Below are 26,611 nucleotides of genomic sequence, written 5' to 3'. Positions count from 1 at the left end.
CGATGCACTCAGGAAGTCTTTTGCCCTTTAAGTCCTTAAGTCATGTCCTAATGATACAAGGTATTGTATGCAAAGCCACTTATAGAGTGATTATAAGTGCATGCTGAAATTTTAAAAAAGGAGGGGGTATAAAGTCAAAAGCACAAGAGATCCAACATCCTATTTCTACTCACCATATAGTTCCTTGTGTAGCCTTCCAGAAAATGCCATTGTAAACACATGTATCTGCCCCTTAAAATTCATTTTCAGTTATTCTTCATTTGTTAATTAAACATATATTTCACTGTCAATTACAACTCAAAGGGGAAACACCTCCAGCTTCCATCCAGCTTGTTCCCACATCGGATGAGTCCTTTCCCCACCCAGCCCCATCCTCGTGCCCACACGCCAGGCACAGTGCCTGGTCCAGGCATCCTGAGCTGCTCATGACTCCCCAAACATGCAGAGCTGATGCCCACCTCCGGCCCTTTGCACATCCTGTTTCCTCTGCCCGGAATACCCCGTCTGCATCACGTGCCTCTGCATCCACCCCGTCCAGGGCTTCCTCTGGGAATTTCTCATTTATTCTCCATTAGGGTTCATCTCAGAATCGCTGCCCTGTGAGTCTTCCTGGCCTCACCCAGCCAGCCCCAGACTCCTTTCCGTGTGGACACGCTGCCACGGAGTAAGAGATGGATGTGTGGGCCTCACTTCATTCATCCACAGTCTCCTGTGTTCAAATGTGTGTCTCCTAGGGCTGCTGTAACCAACTGCCATCAACTGGGTGGCTTAAAATAACAGACACTTGGCCAGGCGCGGTGGCTCAAGCCTATAATCCCAGCACTTTGGGAGGCCGAGGCGGGTGGATCACGAGGTCAGGAGATCGAGACCATCCTGGCTAACATGGTGAAACCCCATCTCTACTAAAATACAAAAAATTAGCCGGGCGTGGTGGCAGGTGCCTGTAGTCCCAGCTACTCAGGAAGCTGAGGCAGGAGAATGGCGTGAACTCGGGAGGCGGAGCTTGCAGTGAGCTGAGATCGCACCACAGCACTCTAGCCTGGGCGACAGAGCGAGACTCTGTCTCAAAATCAAACAAACAAACAAAAAAAACCAAAAAAACCCCCCCAAAACAACAGACACTTATTCTCTCCTAGTTCTGGAGGCCAGAAGTTTAAAACCAGTCTGACTGGGCCAACATGATGGTGTGGGCAGCACACAGTCCTCCTGGAGGCTTCAGGGGAGAGCCAGTTCCTCACCTCTTCCAGCCACTCCTGGTGACCACATTGCTCCAGGCTGCCTCTGTGATCACAAGAGCTTCTGTTCTCCTGGGTCACATCTCCCTCTGCGTTCCTCTTGTCAGGACACTGGTGGCTGCATAATTTCCCCCTGCCCTGCCACCACCAAGATCCTTCACCACATCCTCCAACCCTCCCACCTTTTTTCCATCATAGAAGGTGGCATTCACAGGGGCCAGGCACTAGGACATGGATGTCTTCCGGGAGAGACCGTTTTTCAGCCTCCCACACCAAATGAGGTTGATGCGTCTTCCCTCCCAAAACACTGACATCAATTTCTGAGAAGTCAAGGCCCTCACTCTCAAATTCACTTCCTGGGGTCCCTGTTTCTGATGGGAAACAAAAGACAGCCTTTAAAAAAGAATTTGTCTCAGAAAAGGGCTCAGCCCTATTTGGGGGACACTAATCAGAGGGTCAGAGGCGCCTTCTTTGATTGCAAACGTCATCTCGAAGGGTCTTCATGTTACCTGCCGGAGGAGGAGGATCAATGCTGTTCAATTTGATCTGAGGCCTGAAAACCCCATTGAGCCAAGAGGAAACACCAGGTACCTCTGGTGTCAATGTATAAGCACCTGACTAGGTATGGAATGAAGATGAGAGAGAAACGAACAAAAATGAAAACTTCATTTTTTAGCACGGTAGATTCTAGGTGATATTTTAAAAATGCATATTGACTACTAATATATTTTATATGGCTAACTCTTAAAATTACTATGTTTTAAATAAGGTAGTGACATATTTTATTTGTTTAAAGACCAAGCTGTGTTGGAGTGACCGTTCTTTGCAACACACCAGGTTTTTTGCATGATGACAATTTATAAACAATCCCCCAAATGAAGAGAAGGCCGCAGGGCCTCAGCATGAATGAAGAATTCAGCAAGATGAGCTGTTCTCTGCTAAGCTCGGACAAATGGCATTTTGGGAGAAAACCAGGAGCAGGATTGACAGCTGTTCTTAGACACCCTCTGCTTAGCTCTGGTACGAAGAGATCTGACATTCATGATGAGGACCAGAGGCCTTGCAGCTCCCCTGGAACCATCACAGACGCCACCATGCATGGGTATATCTGCTAGTTCTATGCCAGACCAGAGATTTTCCAGTTGATTATTTTCATCTACAGACACTTGATTGAGAACAAAGGTTATGTGGAAACCCAATAAGTACGACAGGCCAGAGTAGCTACCTGTGGACCAACTCAGCCCTCTGTATGTTTTTACAAATAAAGTTTTATTGGCACACAGACACAGCCCTTTGTGTACATACTGTCTATGTCTGCTTTCCTGATATAAGCATAGAGTTGAATGGCTGCGACAGAGGCCATGTGGCCCACAGAGCCTATGATAGTTCCTATCTATCGCTTCCCAGAAAAAGTTTGCTGACAATGAATAGGGTTCCCTCCTCTGCCTCAGGCTCTGGGGGCAGAGCCGGGCCCCCCAGATGAGGATTTTGGTGTCAATGGTTTGTTTGGGTATTGATCTCAGGAAGCACCGGTAGGGCTGGGAGTGAGTCAGGTGACTGGGAAGGGCCATTACAGGAACGGGGCTCAGTCCCATGGGAACTCTCTGGGGTGTGGAACCCACCTTGGATTTGTGCCACCATGGCGGTGGTGGTGGAAAGCTGTCTGCATGGGTTTACATGGATGCTCAGTTTGCTAGCTCTGCCCTGCACATCTGGCCCCATGGCCATCTGAGAAAAGCCCACGGCAGAGATGCTGGGCTGTGGGAGGGTGCCGCGACGTGTAGGAGTGGTGAGTGCTGCAGGAACCAACCTGCAGCATAGTCAGTGTGGGCCCTGGAGCAGCAGCAGCCATGGCCCATGGGCATGTCAGAAATGCAGACTCCCATGCCCCACCCTGAACCTGCTGGAGCAGAACCTGCCTACTAGCAAGACCCTCAGTGACCGTGTGCATGCAGGAATTTGAGAAGCGCCAGGCCTGTCACTGTGATTCCTTTCCCTTTTCTAAACACTACAAGGTAACCACCGCTCCAGCACTCCCTGAATGTCCACTGACCCTCCCAAGTAGAAGGGAACAAGCTGCCTCTTATCTTTAATCTTCAACCAGTTCAGGATGGGCTGAAAAGGAAGACTGGATGTCAACTGCTTTGGCTATTCAATCAAGATGACTGGTATGAGCGCTGAAGGAGGTGGAGTAACACCAAGGGCTTTCCCAGCGCACTTTCTGTTGTGTAAACATCCCAGACCCCGGCTTGGGAGAGGTGAGCTCCCATCCACCCCTGCGTCCCCACTCACCACACAGCCTTGTGGGCTGCACACCTCTGCAGGAAGGCTCAGTAGGCCTCAGGGCTCTGGAAGGCCTGCAGCTCTCAGATGTAGCCCTACTTGGCCTCGTCCACCTGGGACACATACCTCTGGAGGAAGGAGCACAGAGATTCTGAGGCGCTCCAGATTTGGGGTTGGGATGGGGATGGAGGCTGGTCACCCTCTTGTCCAACCTCCCTGGGGCTCTTTAGGATGATCCCAAGAAGCTACTGCTCAGCTTCTGCTTGCACACCTCCAGGGACAGGGACCTCACTACCTCCAAGCAAGTTCATTCATTGTTTGAATGGCACTGTTTTCCTTCCCATCAACTGGCATCTGCCTTGCTGTGGCCATACCATTCTCTAGGTTTGGTCCGACGACTTCAGACAAAGGCAGCATTATCAGCTCCCGCCTGGGGAACCTTAGGCTTCTCTTCAATGATCCCTCATGCAAACATCAGCACGTTTCCCTGCAGAGGGTCCTGGGCTGAGCACCAGTGACAGAAGAATAAGATCCAACCCCAGGCCTTGGGATGTCAAGTTGAGCCCCTCTCTCTCTTTGCCCCTGCCATCTACTGGCAAGCAGTGAGGGCTCTGCACTGCTCTTAGCCGCATGCTCAGGGCCCTGCTCTGACCTAGTGCCAGGAATTGTCCGGCGCTGCCAGCAGCTGGAGCCACTGATCCAAAGACACCCTCCACCTCGCTGTGCGTGAATACAGCTGACATTTAATCTCCATCTGACTGGCTGCTGGATAGTTCCTAGCCGGTTGGAAACATGGGCAGGAAGGAGAGGGATGTTACTAACTGAGCCCCCCATTAGGATTTAGTCAATTGGAAACAAGAGTTTTCTATGACTAAAACAAGACGAAATTGCAGAGGTTTAAAGAAGTTCATGTCAGGGTCTTTGTATTTGACTCAAGGAAATGACACTCTGGAGGCAGGGTGCTGTTCTGGAGCAAGTATGGGCTTTGAGGTCAGATATTCTTAGGGGTGTGGGAGGGCTTCTTGTAGGAGCTGACACTGAGGCAGGCATGGCTTGAACAGAAAATGACACGTTTGTTCGGTGTGACTGGAAGGTACAGCTGGGGGTGGCAGAAGTGATATTGGATGGTAACAGTATTTCATGTGAAACGGGCTTTGACCTTATGCCATAATTTGGCGTTCCTCCCCTGGCCCCCAGAACATGCTTCTGTAGGAGGTTAACAGGTACTCTGTGAAAAAGAAGCTCCTTGGTAAATTAGTTTGAGAAATACTGTACACCAGCGCTCACATGCAGAGACTCTCATGCCCCTTAACATATGTGGCCCTGCCTCTTCCCCCACAGCCTCACTCCAGAACAGCAGGGGCCCCATCGGCCATGCTCTTCGCCGTATCTCCAGCACCTAGCATGGTGCCAGCCATAGCAAGTGCTACACAAATATTTTTTAGATGCACCAAAAATGTCCTGTTGAGGGAGAAACCTACGATCTGGATTTCCTCTAGAATTTCCTCGACTTATTTGACAGCTGGCCCACGTTTCCTGGATGGGCCACTCTGCGTGACCCAGTTTAGGAGATGCTGCCAAAAGCAAGAGGACCCATGAATTGCTCTAAATGGGTGGGTGAGTAGCACCTCATGTCTGCACTCTAGAGGGTTCCCTCTGGCTCTGGGGGGAGAAATGGATTAGGAGGGAATGGCCCCTGGTGGTGTCTGAGGGCTGCCCAGGCCCCATCTCAGGGAGGGACTCGCTTTGTATTCACCACAGAGAACAGGACTTACCCTTTTTGTCCTGAGACAGCTGAGGCCACTGAGCAGCCAGCATCTTTGTGATTTCCGTGAAAGGCAGATCGGGGTATGTGGCCCTCAGCTGACTTCTCTGCTTGTTAAGGAATATCACGTACCTGTGCCACGGAAGGGACATATGTGGCTGTGGGAACCAGTGGGGAAGGGAATGGCTGGGGGCAGCTCATTCCATTTTCTTGTTTTCATAACAAGTCACGGGCTTGCCCATCTTGTTCAGTCTAACCAGAAAACTGGAGGCTAAGAGGTGAACATCCTCCAACGGCGTGTTAACCCAGAGTCTGGTAAAAGGCCTAGGAACAAGAAGAGGGGCTCCCCACAGGGCACGAGGTATATGAAGACTGGGTGGCTGTGTCTGGCAGGGGACACGTTCAAATAGCCATGCTGCATTATGTGGACAAAGCACTTAACCCACCTGCACCTCAGTTTCCCCCTCTGTATAATGAACATAATGCCACCTGCTCACAGGTGTGGAACAATACTGCAGGTGCAGGCCCCTCCCCCTCCTGATCAAGGACTTCTTTTGAGGGGGAGGGAGAAAGGCTCTGGCCAAACCAGTTTCATCCATATGAGCCGCAGGAATACTGAAGAAAGCCCCTCAGCTTTAGAGCCGTGTGAACCCTGAGGATAAAGTGTATAAGCTTCCAGATGGGGCAAGGTGACCCTCAGAGCTCTGGTCAGCCACTGGAATGGAACCTTTCCTCTACAGTGCAAGATTCACGGGAAAGGGACAAGGTCCCATGTGCTGAGAAGGGTGGCTTAAGCCTCCTGAAGGTTAACCAGCTTGTCCAAGGCCACAGAGCACCCACGTCTTCAAGCCTGGGATGGAAAGCAGACCCACCAAGCCCACACCTACCCCTTTTCCTGTCTGGAACCCAAGCCTGGTTCTTCTGTCCTCTCTCCTCCAGCACCAGGACCTCATTACAGCTTAAAGAACTAAGCAGCGCATCCCACACTCCCAGTGGTGTCAGGTTCCCTAACTCACCAAGGGCCCTAAAAGAACAGACAAAGGCTGAGATGGGATCATGCCAACCCAGCCACATGGCCCAGGCCACAGGGTGAGCCCTGCAGATTACTTCAACGTTGGGTCAGAGTAATCTCCTGCATCTTACCCTGTTGTAGGAGCAAGGAACATCAAGGTCCCTCAGGGGGTTTCTCTTCTTGCCTTTAGGCCAGCCCCCTTTCCTTTTCTGAAATAGAAGCACCACACAGGAAAACCTCAAGACCATCAATAATGACTGACCATATTTAGATTACAGCATACAATCATGCCACCACAGGGCCCTGGGCTTCACACAGATGGCCTCTGACCTCCTAGCAGTTCCACGGTAGGAGTGAGCATCCCCCTGAAGTTGAGGGAACTGAGGCATGGAGAGATGCAGTGATCCCCGCAGCATCGCCCAGCAGTGTGGGAGCCAGGACCTTCCCTCCCATCCAAGCTGCGTGATGGTCACTGGGCATAATCAAGAAAGTCACCCAAAGTTTTAGTTACTAGGTCCACGGGGTATAGGACAAAGCCTTGGCACCGGGACCGGTGGTGCAGAGGGTTGACAGCTGAGCTGGCAACTCCACTGGGGTTCTCGTCTCAGCCCTGCAACGGACCTGCTGTGTGGTATTTGGCAAGTTATGCATAGCTCTTTGCCTCAGTTTCCCCATTTATAAAATGAGGATCATAGTCCCTATCTCGTGGGTTGCAGTGAGGACTGGAAATGTTGATATTCATGCAGTTTTGAGAGCAGAGCCAGAAGTCCAACAAGTGCTCAGTGAGTGCAGGCTGGCATGACTGTATACAGAACCCTCTCCCACAGACGCCAGCTCTCAAGACAGAAATCCAAGTTGTGGGCTCACTCTTCCATCCATTTCATTTCTGCGTTCATAAACAGTGACTGAGCCCTCACTATCATCAGGAGCCTGTGCCAGGCTCAGAAGCTACAGGGCTGGATAAGGCACAGGCTCCGCCCTCAAGTGGCTCACAGTGCCACGGAGAGGCTGATTTTATGAAACAATTGTAACAGTCCAGCACAGGGGAATGGAGTTATAGGATGACAGCCTGAATACCCCTGTCCTCAGGGCTCAGTTCCAAACTTTCCTGAACCAAGCACACATGACAAAAATGGTAGAGAATAATCAAAACGTGACCTTAAGAACCTCAGCTTCCAGTTTTCCAAGCTCCCTCACAAACATGCCCATGTCAGCCTTTCCAAGGCCAGCAGATACAAAGCAAGTTGGTGGCCTAGGAGGCTGGCTAGGTGACACTGCCACAGGCAGGCCAGCTGTGCTAGAGACCAAAGGACAGAGGCACTCAGGCCATACACAGGTTGGGGCAGCGGTTGGCACTGGGGGCTTCAGGAGCCGGAGGGTCGAGCAGAGGCCAGGCAGAGGCAAACAGTCTGGTAGCAACCATGTGTGATAATGAGATAATGCTGCGGAGGAAGCCAGGTGCCAGGCACACAGTAGGTGCTCAATGAATGACATTCTCACTGGCTCACTCCTATGCACAGCCTATGCTGATCTTGGAGTCCGAGGACAATCCTTTCAGCACCCCGGAGAGCTCCCAAGGTCCTGGGTTGGCTCTAATTTCGTCTAATGGATTCTGCGAAAGACCATTTCTACAGCTTGAGTTCACTAGGGCTCTCAAATACACACATATCCCTGAATCTGAGTGTTGCCTTTCCCAGTGGAAGCAAATATCATCATTGCATGTCACAAGAAGACACTCAGATGATGTGGCTTGATCACTGAGCAGCAGTGGCAAACAGAAAGCCCAGAACACACCCACGGCTCTTGTTAGAGACAGAGCCTCCTGACAGAGGCCCCACAACTCTCTGGGGTCAGGGGGATGTGGGCCAGGTATCTTCTGCCCTGGAGCACAGGGGTCATCTTCTCCTCTTTTCCTGGCCAGCTGCCCTCCTCTGGCACGGAGAAGGTTTTTTGTTGTTGTTTAATTGGAGAGAATATTATATTTATTGTAATTCCCTATATGCTAGTATTGTAAGTAAAAAATCAAAATAAATGTGTTCATCATTTTGTGGCCATCTGAGGCTCTGTGCTTCAGCTCCATTAAAAAAAAAGAAAACCTTCTTGAGTGTTTTCTTAATTTGCCCAGAAACCATAGTGACTGAGACAAAGGGGAAGCCTCCAGGATATTTTTCTCTGAAGCTTTCCGTTCTTGTTGAATTCCTCATGCAGGATTTACACCGAATTGCCTTGCCCTAAATAGAGTCACGTAGACAGCACGCTCATCATTAGTACAGGGTGTTACTATGTGGAGAACACTGCCCACACACGGGAGTGTGTCAACTACAGAGGAAACGGAGGAAGAGAGCATAACCCAGCAAGGGAAGGCTGAAAAACCTATTTTTTTTTGAGATATGGTCTCCCTCTGTTACCCAGGTTGGAGTGCAGTGGTGTGATCTTGGCTCACTGCAGCCTCAACCTCCCAGGTTCAAGTTTTAGAAAGTGAGGCCAGTAGCAGAGCCGCAAATTAATTGATTGGCAAGATTCCAAGGGGAAAAATCCATTCCAACGGGAGTTTTCACCAGCATACCCCTTTTATTAGGTTGGTGCAAAAGTATTTTCAGTTTTAGCCATTACTTTCAATGGCAATTTCAATTACTTTCAAAACTGCAGTTACTTTTGCACCAACCTAATACATTGAGATTGCAACAGATGGTGAATTGTGGATATTTAGTTTTTTTAAACAGAATTTTGTTTTACTAAGAGAAGCTCCTTTGGGGGTCAGCAGAGCATAGCAAAAGCAAACAGGGGCTTGAATGACAGCTCTGGGCTCACTCCCAGCTCTGACACTGTGTGACCCTGAGAACCCCTTTACCCCGAAGCTGCTAACTGGGAAGTAACAAGGGGCAGTGGTGGGGTCGGGGAGCTAATGTTTGTGAAGGGCCTGGCACATGACAGAACTCACACATGACTTCCCTCTGTCTCTACCAGGAAGGGAAAAAACTCAAGTACAAACCAATCAACTGGATTCTGCAAGCTTGCTGAGCGAGTCTCAAAGGGAAAAGGATTTTAGTTTATGCAATGTATTGTTTGTGAGCCAGACCCAAGCTTGGAAGATGATTACAATCACAGTTAGGAAGTGGCCCATGGCCTCTGTGGGTTTACAAACAACTGTCCTAGCAAAGTCTAGGTCCTGGCTATTTCCAAGGACTTTGCCAAGGGCACTCAGCACTCTCCCCATCTGAACAGTGGGAATATTGATTACATCGTTCTAGACACCATGAGAAAAGTTAAACTGTTAAAGGCTGGGTTCTCACCTTTTGATACTATGGTCCTGACTTTGAAATTCTAGTTCATTTATTGAAATAAACTAACCCTATGCTGTGGACTGAATTGCAACCTCCACTCAGCCCCCACAAATTCAGATGTTTAAGCTCTAACCCCCACTATGACTGTATCTGTAGACAGGGTCTTTAGAAGGTATTTAAGGATAAATGAGATCATGAGGGTTGAGCCCTAATCCAATAGGACTGTCACCTTCTAAGAAGAAGGCAGAGAAATCTTTCTCTCCACCATGTGAGGACATAGTGAGTCAGCCAGCAAGCCAGGGAGAGTTCATCACCAGAACTGGACCCTGCTGGCACATTTATCTCGGACTTCCAGCCTCTAGAACTGGGGGAAATTTCTGTTGTTTAAGCCACTCCATCTACGACATATTGTTATGGGAGCCCAAGGTGATGAATACGCTGCAAAAGAAGTACTTTAATACTATTATTATATATATTTTTGAGGGTCTCACTCTGTCACCCAGGCTGGAGTGCAGTGGTGTGATCTTGGCTCACTGCAGCCTCAACCTCCCAGTTTCAAGCAATCCTCTCACCTCAGCCTCCCAAGTAGGTAGGACTACAGGCACACACTATGACGCCCAGTTAATTTTTACTTTTTGTAGAGACGGTGGTCTCACTATGTTGCCCACGCTGTACTTTATTATTTTTGAACATGGGACTGTTAGACACCAGCGGCCCTCCCTTGCCTCATTTCTCATCTCAACTTGAACCAGATTTGCAGACAGGATTCCAAGGGGAGACTTTACAATGTTGAGTGACAGCGGAGCGTGGTGGTCAAAGTGTGGATTCTGGAGCAGACTGTCCGGATTGGAGTTCCAACCTTTCCATGTACTGGCTCTGAAATCTTGAGCACATCACCTACCCTCTCTGAGCCTCAGTGACCTCCTCTGTACAATGGGGTAACCAGCTCTTCCCTCACTAGCTGCGAGGATTAAATGACTAGGTATAAGCGCTGGGATAGGAGCCGGAGTGCAGGGAGCCCTTCGGTTGGTTGCTATTGTTCGGATGGCAGCCCACTTACATTTGAATCCTGCTCCCCCGCTGCACAGGTTACCTTTTGAGAATCATCAGACCTTTTGGAGTCCACCTCCGCCGGTAAAGTGGACTGGCTTGTGATCTATATGAACTTCTGGGACATATTCATAAAGAAATGGCATCTTTTTTCACCCTTACCTCCTTCCTGCTGGCTGGAATGCAGACACGAGGGCTGGTGCTCAGCAGCCACTTTGGACCATGAGGCAGCATGCCAAGGATAGCAGAGCAGTGAGACTGAAGGAGTCTGGTCCCCTGATAATGGAGATGCCTCCATACCAGCCCTGATCATGTCTCACTTTTATTGTACACTTGTTACAGATCGGAACCTTTGGTAGGTCATAATTATTATGTAGTTTTCAGGAAATCCTTTGAAGTGAGCAATGTAATCCCCATTTTACCAAGAAGGAACTGAGGTCAAGATTTAACGTGCCTTGTGCAAAGTGTCACAGCTAGGAGGTGGCAAAGCTGGGACTCCCATATAAATCTGTCTGCCTCCACAGTCACCCTCTTCCAACCACAGCCTCCCTCTTCCAACCGCAGCCCCCACTGCTGCCCTCCACAGCCCTCCTCGCCAGCTGCCTCTGCCACGCAGAGGATTGATCAGGGCTGTCCCCGACATGAGCTCTGCCCACTTCACCCCAGAACCTTCACCAGCAACCCCTTCTTTCCTGGAGTAGGCAGGTCCAGGAGCCACACTCCGAGCACAGATCCTGCTCTGCCACTTGCTGCATGATCCTGGGCAAGTCATTTGGCTTCTTGGGGGCCTCTATTTTGTTCTTACCAAAAAGTGGGGATAAAAATGCCAACCTCGCAGGATTGGGAGGATTCAGAGACAATACACAAGGCAGCCCAGTCCAGAGCTCGGAGCACAGAACAGGCTACATGTTCCGCTGGTATTGCTCTTGTTAAGATGCCAGTGCAGCCTGCGAAGCTGTCCCTGCCTGGCCCTGGTTACTGCACTTGCTTTTGGCTCCCGCTCCCTTGGGGCCCCCTGGTTGGCCAGCACCACCTGCTGTATAGGCAGAGATGCCATGTCCTGGCATTGGACCTGAATCACTGATCTCCCGGCGGGCAGGTCGCACACCCCATGTGAATGTGGCAGAAGGAACTCTGTAAGTATGAAAATAGCCAGAAATGGCCCATAAAGTCAGAGACATTGAAATCACCACCCCCTCAGAGTTCATCCAGCACAGGCACTCTAGGAAGTACATTAGCTTTTCAAATGCTCACAAGTGAAGCCTAGTCAGTGGTCATGTTTCCGGGGCACAGATGGAGAGCTGCCCAGGGTGGCCGGTGCCTGGGAACAATTCAATCCCTGGTGAGCAGGCGTATCTGGGGGCTGGTGCCTGTCCCACAAGCCCTGCTTCTTGGAGTGTTATGACTAAAAGTGTGGGCTGGAACCAGACCGTCTGAATTCAGGTTTGGCTCCTGTGAATTTGCTGCACATGATTACCTACACAATTAGGTTCACTTGCAGGAAATTGTTTCCTCTGGTAAATTCGGGTGAGTTTCAGACCCACTTCAGAGGATCGTTGCAAGGCCCACTCAGGCAACACACAGGGTGCTTGCTGAGCACTGGGTACAGCAGACGTCGGTGCCTGAACAGACATCCCAGGCCTCCTGAGTTTACACTGGCTGGGGAGGAGGGATTAATGAGGGATTAATGAAACTTACAAAGTCCTCAGAGCAGCACCTGACACTTAGGAGGCCCCCAGTCCATGCTGTTATTTTGGAGGTGTTTGCAGCTATCACTTGAGAAAGTCAAGAGTCATTTGTGGTGAAGTCACTCCCCTCAAACCCCATGAAGGAGGCAGGGCAGTGATTATTCCCCAAGTTTACGTATGGGAGAAGGTGGGGCGGGACACCGGCATAGCTCAGGTCTATTTGGTGTGTGATTTGTCTCACACGCGCACACACACACACATGATCCCATGTGTAGATGGGGATACTGAGTCACAGGGAAGCAGAGTTAGTCCAGAATCACACAACTGGGCAGAGGCCAGGTGAGGTCTTGGAGTTTTTTTGTTTTTGTTTTGTTTCGTTTTTGAGATAGGGCCTCGCTCAGTTGCCCAAGCTGGAATGCATTAAAATACAATCACAGCTCACTGCAGCCTCCAATTTCTGGGCTCAAGCAATCCTCCTGCCTCAGTCTCCTGAGAGCTGGGAGTACAGGCGTGTGCCACCACGCCCACCTATTTTTTAAAGTTTCTGTGGAGATGGGGTCTTGCTATGTTGCTCATGCTGGTTCTCAGACTCCTGGGCTCAAGTGATCCTCCCACCTTGGCTTCCCAAAGTGTTGGGATTACAGCTGTGAGCCATTGCACCTGGCCCCAGGTGAGGTCTTGAACCCAGGTCTGCTGGCTGCCAGCTCCAGGGTCTGCAGGGCTCTTCCTACAGAGGGGGACAGTAACAACTCTCTAGGTACCATCCTTAGATGTGACCCCATCAGTGCCCCATAGCCTTACTTAACAGGCTACAACACAGAAAATGCCTCCTCATCAAGGCCTTTGAGACATCAATGCCTCTGAGATTTCGGGAAGACAGGAAGGAATACCCTGACGTTCTTGTTGGCTTCCTGGGAAGAGGAAAGGTGGCAAATAGTGGTGACCACACCCAGTGCTCTAGAACTTTCCTGTCCTGTCACCTTGTCTGTATCTACATGGCCTCGCCTGGCCCAGGCCTGGTAGTCCATCACTGGGACTATTCTTACGTTTTTAATGGAATTTTTGTTTTGAATCGTAACTAGTGGGTACAGTTTGGCACCCGAAGGGTACTGAAGGGGTGAAGGTAAAAGGTAAAGCTGGCCCTGCCCTAGTCCTGCAGCACCCAGTCCCCTTTCTGGAGGCGCCACTATGGAGCGGGTCTGTGCATTCACAGATGCTTCTGTGCCCTGAATGATGGCTCGCCAGACACATCACATCTCACCTGCTTCTTTCTCTGCAGAAAGGGCTCTAAGACGTCCCATTTTGTGGTGAAGGCTGCACCATATTCTGCTGTGAAGATGGTCCACGGTGCATTTAGAAGCCCCCGACAATACATGAAGAGGTTACTCCTGGTCTCTGCACACATGGTGTCTCATGCACATGGGAACTGGGTTGCTAGGTCAAAGGGCATGTGTGTTTGTAATCCAGATGGACCCATTTCATCCCCATCAGCAGCACAGACTCACCTTCCTCCCAGGGACCCCTGTCTCTGGGCCCACAGGCAAGAGTCCCACCCCTGCCCCTCTGCTCACACCATCTGTGGCTCCCTCTGCCTTTGACACGAAGTCCAGGCCCCCAGCTTGGCACCTGAGGCACAAAGAGGCTGGGCCTCACTTCCCCTCCAGTCCCACACTCATCCGACGGACACTGTGAAAGGTGGCGATCAGAATGGACGATGAGCAGACCCTTGACATACACCGCCCCATCTAACCTCCACCTCCACTCATATTACTATGGCAATATCCACACCCATTTTACAGATGGAGAAAAAAGTTCACAGAGTCAGTGACTCCCTGAATGTCCACAGCACGGCAGTGCGAGATGCGGCCCTTCATCTTGGGCATCTCTTTCCATTTCCCCAGCCACTCTCCTGCCCCGTGCAGCCTCCTGTGTAACTGCTGATGCCCTCACCCCAGTGAGACCAGCCCCACATCTTCCCCGCCTTGACTTGCTTTTCCAAGAGTCCAGGCACAGCTGGACAGCTGGGAGGAGCCGGGTTGGCGGATTGCTCTCAGCTGACTGATTATCTCAGTGAAAGACATAACTATGGTGGCGTGCCAGGCCCCAGGCAGGGGCTACAGAAACAGCAGTGGGCAGACCGTGCAGCCTGCAGGGGAGTCTGCAGTCCACCCAAGTCTTAGTTCCATGGAGGCAGGCCCATGGTGATCGCTTTGCCGAATACTCTTGTTTTAATTATGGGTCAACCGAGGCTCAGGAATGCCCTGTGACTTGCCTAAGCTCTCCCATCCTGAGATAAGTGGTGCCTGCCCTGCAGCCCAGGCCTTCAGACTGACTGGACAGTGCAGTGGTCACACCAATGACTCATCTTGTCACCCACAAGCCATGTCGTCTTTCCGTGCCTCAGTTCCCCCACCTGTAAGATGGGGCTACTAAGAGGAAGCCACTGAAGACTGGCCTGGTTATTAACGTGTCTGGCTCCCAGGAGGCCAGATAACCAAGAGCGGCTGTCATCCCAACTTCAAGGTCCATGAGAGAAAGAGAAAACTGTTTTCCAGTTAAACTTTGGGCCCCAATGCCACTTGCCCTCTGGTGATAAAAATACATTAACCAGGAGCAAATTACGGGATTTTCACTTAATTATCCTACAAAGTCAGAAAACAGATTTTTGTTTGTTTGTTTTTTCGTAAGAGAATGTTCTGGAGAGAAACCTGAACCTTTCCAGTGTCAACTTCAACATGTCCACGGCTGGTGCTGAAGCTCTGACACCCACCGACCTGGGTTTGAAGCCTGTTTACACCATTAGCGACCCGTGGGGCCCGGTCCAGTCACCCGAACGCCTTCAGGTTCCCATTGGGAGATGGGAGTTACTGTGAGTTACATGGGACAGGTGATACTGTACCCCGGGCCGAGAGCGCCCCATCAACGCAACTGCCCTTAGGACAGGAGTTGCCTGTGACCGTGCGTCCCCGTTCGCCCGGAGCAGCGGACCTGACCCACATGTCGCGGGCCTGGACTTGCAGAGGCCGGCTCCGGAGTCAGGGGCGTGGCTCCTTCAGCACCGGCGGCGCCGGGCGGGGATGGCGGGGCACGGGCCAGGCACCTGCACCGGGGAACGCGCGGGGAGGCGGCTGGGCCAGGGGGGCAGGCCCGAGCCATGTGCCAGCCCCGGGGAACCGCCCGGGTGTTCTCAGCCGCGCTGCGCCGGCGCCCAGACCCCATGCAGGGACGCCCCCACTGGGGAGCAGGGCACGCGCGACAGAGGAGGTGGGGGACCCAAGTCCAACCACCGAACCGCAGCCTCCCGCGGTACCGCTGCAAGTCACTCGCCCGCCGGGGCAGCAGTCCAGCGCCCGCAGCTGCGCCAGGGTCGCGTGGGCGGGACCACCAGAGGGGCCGGGCCTCTCCGCGGGTTGCTGTACTCCGGCCTCCGGCCTTTCCGAGCAGCCCAGGCTGGGCGGGGACAGTGGGCGGGGCAGAGGGGTGGGCGGGGCAGAGGCTCCGGGCAGCCCCGTCCCGCCTGCAGCTCACCCAGCGGAGGCCTGCCCCCACCCCGCAGTTACGTAAGTGTCCTCAGCGGGCGAGAGGGTAGCCTCGCCCGCGAAGGGTCGTCTTCTACATTATTTATATGACTTTTAATATTTTCGAATCACACAAGAATACATGATACATCACCACTGTAGCGAAATTAGAAAATTCAGAGCAGCTGCTCTCCGGGAGGCCTTTTCAGAGTCAACCACCTGTTAACCCTTTGGTGTACCTCTTTTACATAAAAACATTCTAAGTATAATTTAAATGATAGTTGTAAACATTAGAAATAGCCACACCTCCTTCCAGTGGCAACGCTTCCATGTTTGCACATCCCCTTCCCGCCCGAGACAGGTGAGCTGGTGACAATCACAGAGTTCATCGTATCTGTGGGTGGTAATTTTTGCGGTTGCCTAGAGACGGCACAGTCCCTGGAGCCCAGCGGTCTGGGCTCATCAGCCACCTCTGCTGGGTGCCGGTGGGCTGGTGACTTCACATATCTGGGGCTCAATCTCGTGGTCCGTTCACTGGAGATAATAATAGTGCCTATTACCTAAGAAGGTTGTGGGATTAATGGTTCAATATTCCTAAAGTACACAGGAAGCACTCAACAAACGAGTAAGCTATTATTACTGAGGTCTTCTTCATGTATCAAGAACAATGTGCACTAATTATGTAGTAACATAATTTGGTCTTTGCATACTCCCCCAAAGTCTGCCACTCCATTCCCTTGTTTTCTTTTTAAATCAACCAATATCTTCAGCAAATACGTAACTACAGCTCTGTATTCTTTAGTTCCTTGCTGTATAGAATGGAGATAGTATGAATAGCACTTGCCTCCCAGGGATGTTTGAGGATTAAATGAGATCCTGAGGGGTGAATGTATATAACTGACTGAGCAGGACGCCTGACATGCATTACCTGGCCAATAAGAACATAAACAAGCTGGGTGCGGTGACTCACACCTGTAATCCCAGCACTTTGGGAAGCCAAGGTGGAAGAATCACTAGAGGTCAGGGATTTGAGAACAGCATGGCTAGCATAGCAAGACTCCATCTCTTTAAAAAAAAAATTAGCTCAGCATGGTGATGCATGCCCGTAGTACCAACTTGGGAGGCTTAGGCAGGAGGATTGCTTGAGTCAGGGAGTTTTGATGTTAGAGTGAACTATGATGGCACCATTGCACTACAGCCTGGTCAACAGAGCAAGATGTTGTCTCTAAAACACACACACACACACACACACACACACACACACACACCTATTCTTATCACTGCATGTTGTCCAGTGCTCAAGGAGAAGCAAACCTGGGCGGGGAATCTAGAGCAGGCAAGGAGCCCAAAGGTCTAGGGCACTAACTCATCCTTCCTCAGTGGCGGAAACTGAGTCTGGAAGAGGGTGACTTGCCCAAGTGAAATTCCATCTACCTCCCCATGAAGCTTCTCAATTTAGTCCAATTAAGTGTAGCAAATACATGCTGAGACTGCCTCCTTACCAAAATGAGTACAAAATAGTCTCTGAAAATGAATCCTTGAGAATAGCTAACAAATTACAAAATGTAAGAACATTCAAGTGAGACCCGAGTGTTTCTACATCAGAGGATACAAAAAGCCACTGGAATCTAATCAGTAATTGGTGTTGATATAGGAATGGACAAACAGAGGAACAGAAGATGGAACTAGAATTAAATCTAGAACAGGTGCTAGATTAGTTTATGACAAATGTAGTAGTTCGATTCAGTAAAAAAGAATAAATTAACCATCAATATTGCTGGTAAATGGCTAGTCATCGGAAAGGGGACAATGGATTCTGGCCTTATGCCAAATACAAAAGTAAATTTTAGATGGATTAAATACCTAAATGTAATAAAGTAAACAATAAAAAATTTGCAAGAAGGCTTTGGGATCCCAAACGTATGCTCATCTGAATATGTTCAACTGAAACACCTTCACAGATCAAAATATGGAGATGGGAAACTATTTACAACAAACTCAAAATGCCCTGCTGAACTCACAGGAGAATCCAGAGAAGTGCCCAAAGATGACGCCTCTTCACAAAAGAGAGGAATAATCAGCCCAAACCAGAGTGGCTATGAAAATGGAAATCCGGGCCCCAGCGGCTACACGCACCTGCAACAGGAACTTCAAGCTGGAGGGATTCATACGGATATAGAGGACAGATGAACAAAGCCATCTCTGCTGCCTCTGGGTAGAAACACGTACACAACGCTAGAGAGTCTTTCCTGAACTTCTGTAGCCAGAGGACTGCTCCGTTGTGTGTCTGAGGTTCAAATGTATACTGCCCCTAAGGTCAAGAAACCACCCAGGCAACAAAATTGAAATATTATAGTTACAGATTGGTAGCGCCCCCTGGAGACTAGAAGAAGCAAATGCCAGTGCTGTCTGGAGAAAAGCATCCTCAATCTAGTCCCATCACCACATATCCTGCCTGAGCTCATAATAAAAATTACCCAACACACGGAGAAATGACTCAATGTAAGCAAGAGTCAGCTGAATAATAAACAATATGTTTAGGTCCTCAAGCATTTCTGATAGTAGACATCTAATTCAGAGAGCAAAAATAATCATGTGTAAACATAAAATGTGTTAAGAAATTAAAAATGGAATTTAAAAGTTCAAAGAACAAAAGTCAAACAAAATGACCAGGAAGAATTGAGAAAGACCCAACTAAAACATCTTGTAGTAAAAAATACAGTGAATGTGCCAGGCATGGTGGCACATGCCTATTGTCCCAGCTACTCAAGAGGCTGAGGCAGGAGGATCTGTTGAGTGCCGGGATTTGAGACCAGCCTAGGCAACATATTGAGACTCTGTCTTTAAAACAAACAAACAAACAAATTTAATGATTGAAATTGAAACCTCAGATTGCCTGAAGACAGAATGAACCAGAGGACAGACCTGAAGATATTACCGAGCATGCAATGCAAAGTGACAAGAAAAGAGAAATAGGAGAGGTTTGAAGACATGCATGATAGAATATGAAAGTCTAACACTTGTCTAATTGGAGTTCCAGAAGATTAAAATAGAGAAAGCTGAGGAGAGGCAATATTTGAAGAGACAGTGCCTAAGAATTTTTCACAACTGTTCAAAGATGACAAATTTCAAATCTAGGAAAAACAATGTATATCAAGCAGCATAAAGAAAAATAATCTACATATAATAATTTCAGATGAAAGAAGACATCAAGAGAAATCAAGAAGCAATAAAAACAGAAAAGATACTTCACAAAAAATAAGTGACCATATGTCACCAATTCCAAGATATATATTTTTCCACAATTTAACACGTTTCAAATTGGGACTAATCTTATCATTGATGGAGTCTTACAATTATAACTGGTGGTTTTTTATTTCTTACTATTAATAAAATAATGATGGATTGTATATTCAGTGGTATCTTATGAACATTTATGAATGAAATATGGTAAACTGGCCAAAGAGTTGTCAACAGAAATAATAGAAACCCAAAGACAGAGAACTAATATATTTAAGATGCTGAGAGAAAATAAAGAGTTGAGATTTCTCTTCCTATTCATGAGGAAAACTGGACAAACTATATGAAAAAATTTTGTTTTCAGATCTTGGGCAACAAACAGAGCACAACAGTAATCTCTGAGAGAAGAAAAGTAAATAAGGTGAATTCTATGATGACTTGGCACTTTTTCAACTGTAATGCAGGAAGAGGAACCCAAGCAGAGGATGGTGATTTTGCTGAGCTGAGGAGAGGTAGAAGGCAGAGAAAGCCAAGGAAGCTGGGATTTGAGAGGAAGAGTATCAGACAAGAGAGAGCTATGCACATAAAGAGCTCTAAAACTCTACATTTGGGTCCTCTTGAATCTCTGAATGAGTACTAAGCCAAACATATATCAGATGAAACTTTTTGCATTTAGGCAAAGAAAAGCTACAAGGGAGCTGAAAATTGAATAACTACTGAATCTCTCACAAGGCTGGGAGACATTTGAGTTCTAATCAGTCACAGTGGAAAGACCTTGCTGAATTCCCTTGGCATTCAGTAGAGAGCCCAGAATGGTCATGACTTAGGAAAAGGGCTGACCGAGCGATCATGTAAAAGCAACCCTAGGATCCAACCTAACAAAAATTAAAACTAAACTGCAAAGGCATCAAACTGATCTGCGAGTAAATCAAGTGTTGGACAGAACAAAGCCAAACATTCTTTAAAAGAAGAAAATAAAACTCAACACTCAATGGCATAATGTTCACCATGTCCAGCTTCCAATAAAGATTATTAGACAAATGAAACATGAAAATCCGAACTTTTTCAAATTATTCTTTGACGATAGTAGTTTGAAATTGGAGTTTAGTAACAATGAGATGTCTACAAAATTCCTCAAATATTAGGAAATTAAGCAAAACACTTTAAAATAATACATGGGTCAAGGAAGAAATCAAAAGAATGATTGAAAAGAGGGGAAATATAGTAACATATTTAGGAGTGAATGATAATACATACTGTGCACATAAAATTAGTGGTCTAATTTGTATGTTAAAAATGTAGATGTTAGAACTAGAAAACGGGACAAAAACACAGATACCGATGACCTCTCCCTCCACCCCTTGGCAACCACCATTCTACATTGTACCTACGAATTTGACTACTCTAGGAACTTCATATCAATGGAATCATAAAATATTTGTCCTTTGTAACTGGCTTATCTCACTTAGCATAATGTAATTCATGTCACAGAATGTGTTTTACACATGACCTGTGAGAAAATAAATTGAGGTTAAAGCATTTATTGTTTGAGATGACAATTGAGATTTTGATTCCTTTAGGATTTGATTTATTTTACCATTAAAAAATGGTAAAATGTCTATGTTAGTCACTGAAAATATGGAAGTAAACTGTATAACTTTAAGACAGTAGAGGAAAAAGAAATAAGAAAAAAAGCTCAAGCAATCTAAAAGAAGAGGGAAAAGAGGGAGAAAAGGAAGTAAAGAAAAAGCAAGACAAGTAAAATACGAAATCAGATGGGTAGAAAGAACTCCAAAATATCTGTAATTATAGTCTGTTTAGGTGAATATGCTGGCTGGTTATCAGGTTGGATAAAAATACAAAACTCAACTGTAGGCTGTTTTCAAGAGATGTACCCAAAGCACGAGGAGGACACAGGAAGGTTGAAAGTCAAAGGATGGAAAAAGGCACGAGAAGTGAAAGATAGCTGCAGCAGCTCTGAATATTGGACAAAATCATTAGATTAAGATTAGATTAAGTAATAATTAGGATAAAGAGGTTTATTACCAAATAATAAATTCACCATGAAGAGATCCCAATTCTAGAACTTCATGCATGACACTGTATATAAAACAAAAATACATAAAACAAAGATTGAGAGAACTAAAAGGATAAATTGAAAATTCACTCCTTTGGTGGAGCATTTTAACATATCACTTAAATTATTTTATTGTGGTAAAATATACGTAACATAAAATCTGCCATTTTAACTGTTTTTAAGTGATTGTAAGTTCAGTGGTATTAAGTACATTTGCATTGTTGTGCAACCATCACCACTACCTATCTCTGTAACTTTTAGGTCATCCTAAACAGAAACTCTGGACCCATTAAACACTGACTCCCATTACCCCTCTCTCTACCCCTTGGCAACCAGCATTTTACATTGTATCTGTGAATTTGACTACTCTAGGAACGTCCTATCAATGGAATCATAAAATATTGGTTGTTTGTAACTGGCTTACGCCACTTAGCATAGTGTAATCCGTGTTATAGTATGTGTCAAAATGTCTCCCTTTTTAAGGGTGAGTAACATTCTGTTGCAGGTACATGCCACATCATATTACTCATTCATCTGTTGATGGACACCTGGGTTGCCTCCACCTTTTGGCTGTTGTGACTAATGCTACTATGAATATGAGTGTGCAAATATTTGTTCGAGTGCCTGCTTTCACTTCTTTTGGGAATACCCAGAAGTGGAACTGCAGAATTGTATGTTAATTTTATGCTTTTTTTTTTTTTTTTTTGAGAAATAGCCATATTGCTTTCTACAGTGACTTAACCATTTTAGATCCCTATCAACAGCATATGAGGGTTCTAATTCCTCCATATGCTCACCAACACTTCCTATTTTTTGTTTTTGTGTTTTAAACAATAATAGCCATAGCATCAGTCTGTTTGGGCTGCTATAACAAAAATGCTATAGACTGGGTAATTTATAAGCCATAGAAATATATTGCTCACAGTTCTGGAGGCTGGAAAGTGCAAGATTAACTCACCAGCAAATTCTGTGTCTGGTGAGGGTTTGTTCTTTGCTTCATAGATGGTGCCTTCTGGCATTGTCTTTACATGGCGGAATGAGCAAACAGACTCTTTTGGGCCTCTTATTAATCCCATTCATGAAGTTTCCACCTCAGTACTTAATCACCTCCCACAGGGCCCCACCTCTTAATACTATCACATTGCGGATTCTGGTTCAACATATACATTTTGGGAGGACACGACATTCAAATCATAGCAGGCATCCTAATAGGTGTGACGTTTCGACATACTCTTTCATTAACAGGCCAAAGAGTAAAAAAGAAAAATTGGTAAGAATAGAGAAGATTTGAACAACACAATTAACGTTCTTGATTTAATGAGCACATGCAGAATCCTCTGCCTCTCATATAAAGAATGCATAATTTTAAGAATGATACATTTACAAGTGAAATAAAATTTACTGAAAATAAATCTATTGACATATATGCAAGACCTTTGCACAGAAAATTATACTTCCATATAGAAAGATGTTTAAGAAGACCTACATAAATAGGAGGATTCATAACTGGGAGAACTCTGTCTTAAAAGATGTCATGCCTCTCCAAAGTGTGTGATGGGTTCAATGCAATTCTAATCAAAATCCCAACAGGGTTCTTTGCAAAAGTTGCCGAGCTAGTTCCAAATTTTATATAAAAGAGAAAAGAACTAAGAATAGCTTAATTGCTCTGAAGAAGACGAACAAGTTGGGGGAACTTACTGTGACAGATACCAAGACTTGCTATAAAGCTAAAGTAATTATGGCAGGGTGATATTAGCTTGGAAATAGACGAATGGAATAAAATAAGCAGACCATGCATTCATGGAAGCTTGATATATGTCACAGGTTGAATTGAGAAAGGATGGAGTTCTAAATAAGTAATGCCAGGACAACTGGTTAGACAACTGGTTATTCCCATGAGAGAAAAAATAAATAGACTCTCTAGGCCCCATTGTACATAAAATGCAATTCCAGAAGCATTTATTCTCAAAACAAAAGAGTAAAACATGAAAACATTTAAAAGAGAATATGGGAGAATATTTGTATTGCCTCAAGGAAGTATTGCTTCAACTAAACAGAAAAAGTGCACATCACAAAGGAAAATATTGACTATATTATTATCATTATTATTTTAGAGACAAGGTCTCACTCTGTTGCCAAGGCCTAGAGTGCAGTGGGGTGATCATAACTCATTGCAGCCTTGAACTCCTGGGCACAAGTGATCCTCCAGCTTCAGCCTCCCAGGTAGCTGGGACTACCTGCATGCACCACCATACCTGGCTAGCTTTTTTATTTTTTGTAGAAATGGGATCTCATTATGTTTCCCAGGCTGGTCTCAAACTCCTGTCCTCAACTGATCTGCCTGCCTCGGCCTTCCAAAGTGCTGGGCTTACAGGTGTGAGCCACTGTGCCTGGCCCTACTAAATTAAAGTGAACGTTTCTATACACCCAAAGGAAACTATAATAATATGAAATGACAAGCCCTTAATCAAAAGAATATGTGTGCAAGGGGCCAGGTGCGGTGGCTCATGCCTGTAATCTCAGCACTTTGGGAGGCTGAGGCGGGTGGATCACATGAGGTCAGGAGTTCGAGACCAGCCTGGCCAACATGGTGAAACCCTGTCTGTAACAAAAATACAAAAATTATCCAGGCATGGTGGTGGGTGCCTGTAATCCCAGCTACTCAGGAGGCTGAGGCAGGAGAATTGCTTGAACTCGGGAGGTGGAGGTTGCAGTGAGCTGAGATCATGTCATTGCACTCCAGCCTGGGCAACAAGAGCGAAACTCCGTTAAAAAAAAAAAAAAGAATATATGCAAAATATTTACCTACCTTACTGTACTTACCTTACTTTGGTTGGCAAAAATTTAACATTCAGCCAATACTATACACTGGCAAATATGTGGAATAACTGGTTTCTTATAGACTGTTGGCTGATGCCTTTGATTGGGTGGATTGAACAACAAAAATTCACTTCTCACAGTTCTGGAGGGTGAAGTCCAAGATCAGAGTGTTAGTATGGTCAGGTTCCGGTGAGGGCCCCCATTTTGGCTTGCAGATGATCACCTTCTGGCTGTATCCTCACACGATGAAGAGAGGGATCATCTCTCCCCTGTCTCTGCTTATAAGGGCACTAATCCCATTTGTGAGGACTCCATCCTCATGACCTAATTATCTCCCAAAGACTCCACCTTCAGATACCATCAGAGTTAGGATTAGAGATTCCACATATGAAGTTTAGGGGGACACAAAAACTCTAGTCCTTAGTAGTTGGATAATAAATTGGCATAAACATTTTAGAAAACATAGTATCTTGTAAAGTTGAAGATATTCATAACCATGACTTAGCAATTCCATCTCTATAACATATACTCCAGAATAATGTTTCTCAATCAGGGGTGACTTTGCCTTCCAGAAGGCACGGTCTGGAGATACTTTTTTGTTGTCACATTTTGAGGGAAGGATGTGATTGGTGTCTCTTAAGTAGAGACCAGGGATACTGCTATGCATTGTACAATGCCCCCCTTTATAAAGAATTATCCTGCCCAAAGGTTGATAGTTTTGCAGTTGAATATCTCTCCTCTAGAAATATCTTATGCATGTGCATCAGAAGATAAGAATGCAGGTGCCCATAGTGGCACTGTGTAAAATGAATAAAACTAATGTCTATTCCCAGTTCAGTCGCAGATATCAAAATCGATTTTAAAACTTGATATTAATTAAAAAATAAAATGTGGAAGAAGACGTATGATACCATGTATATGAAATTGGGAAAAGATAAACACATGCTTGAAGATAATGGTTGCCAAATAAGGAGAGGTGTGTGGGATATGGCTAATATTCTATGTGTTAGGTTGAATGGTGAGTCCATCTATGCTTGTTTATTATTTTCTCTTCCTTGAATATAGTAAAACCTTGAAGTCATGTCCCAGATAGCACAGATATCACAATTCAACAATTACTGATTGGATCCTGTTCTCTGACCAGCCCCTTTTCTCAAAAGGGATAATCAGAACTTCTCACTGTCTGGAGGGGCGGTGAATATAGACGTGACTATGATCATTCAAAGCTTTCTTGGGTTATTCCAGGACCACTTGCACATGGTATAATTCCACTGCCTTTTGCGTGTGTGTGTGTGGGGGTGGGTGTGTATACACGTGCCTTTCCTTACAGGCAGTATACAGATGCAAATGAAATCCTCTTATTGTGCTTTAGAGAACATATATGTGTTGTATATATGATATTTGGCATTCTTACAACATTTCATACTCAAAACATTTTTAAAATAATAGAAAACTTCTTTACTTAAAGGTATTTTATAACGTCACATTTGCCAGCCAAACCACTTTCAAATTTTCTTGTACTGCAAATAAGCACTGTGTAACTGTCCAGTGGAACTAAGTTTTCTCATACTCTCAAGAAAATCTTGGAGGCTGCATAATGAGTCTATGTGTCCTGGAGACTTTCTACCAAGAATAAAACTCAGAAGCTATTTTTAAAAAGTGAGATGCATATTTAACTATATAAAAAGTTTATTGTTGGGTGGTAAAAGATGCCATGAAGTCAAGAGATGAATGCTGGATCTGGAAAAAGTACTTGAACGTTGGTGACAGGCAAAGGGGTAATTGTTATGCTGAGAGCTGTAAAAGTGGACAAGACAAAACGTCCCAACTAAAAATGGGCAAAGGTCAAGCCTGTAATCCCAGCACTTTGGGAGGCCGAGATGGGCGGATCACGAGGTCAGGAGATGGAGACCATCCTGGCGAACACGGTGAAACCCCATCTCTACTAAAAAATACAAAAAACTAGCTGGGTGAGGTGGCAGGTGCCTGTAGTCCCAGCTACTCGGGAGGCTGAGGCAGGAGAATAGCGTGAACCTGGGAGGCAGAGCTTGCAGTGAGCTGAGATCTGGCCACTGCACTCCAGCCTGGGCGACAGAGCGAGACTCCGTCTCAAAAAAAAAAAAAAAAAAAAAAAAAAAAATGGGCAAAGGATAGAGAATAGACAATTCTCAAAAGTGCAAATCATACCTAAAAGAGCAAATCATATATATATATGTGTGTATATATATATGTGTATATATATGTGTGTGTGTATATATATATGTATATAAAACCAGGTGCTCAAATCCACCAATAGACAGAGAACTGCAAATTAAAATAACAAGGACATACCACTTTGCACCCATCAGAGTGACAACATTTACACATGCTGCAGCGTGGGTTGAGGCTGGCAATGCAGGAAAGACATCGAAGCAGAAGGGTGTGTGTTAGAGTCTTGGGAAGGTAATCTACATTTATTTATTTATTTTTTTTGAGACAAAGTTTCACTCTTGTTGCCCAGACTGGTGTTGTTGTTGTATTTTTAGTAGTTACGGGGTTTGGCCAGGCTGGTCTCGAACTTGTGACCTCAGGTGATCCACCCGCCTTGGCCTCCCAAAGTGCTGGGATTACAGGCATAAGCCACCGCGCCCGGCCCTTAT

Source organism: Rhinopithecus bieti, unplaced genomic scaffold (assembly GCF_001698545.2).
Source record: "Rhinopithecus bieti isolate Rb0 unplaced genomic scaffold, ASM169854v2 scaffold_16601, whole genome shotgun sequence".
Lineage (NCBI taxonomy): Eukaryota > Metazoa > Chordata > Mammalia > Primates > Cercopithecidae > Rhinopithecus > Rhinopithecus bieti.
This window is presented reverse-complemented; position numbering follows the sequence as displayed.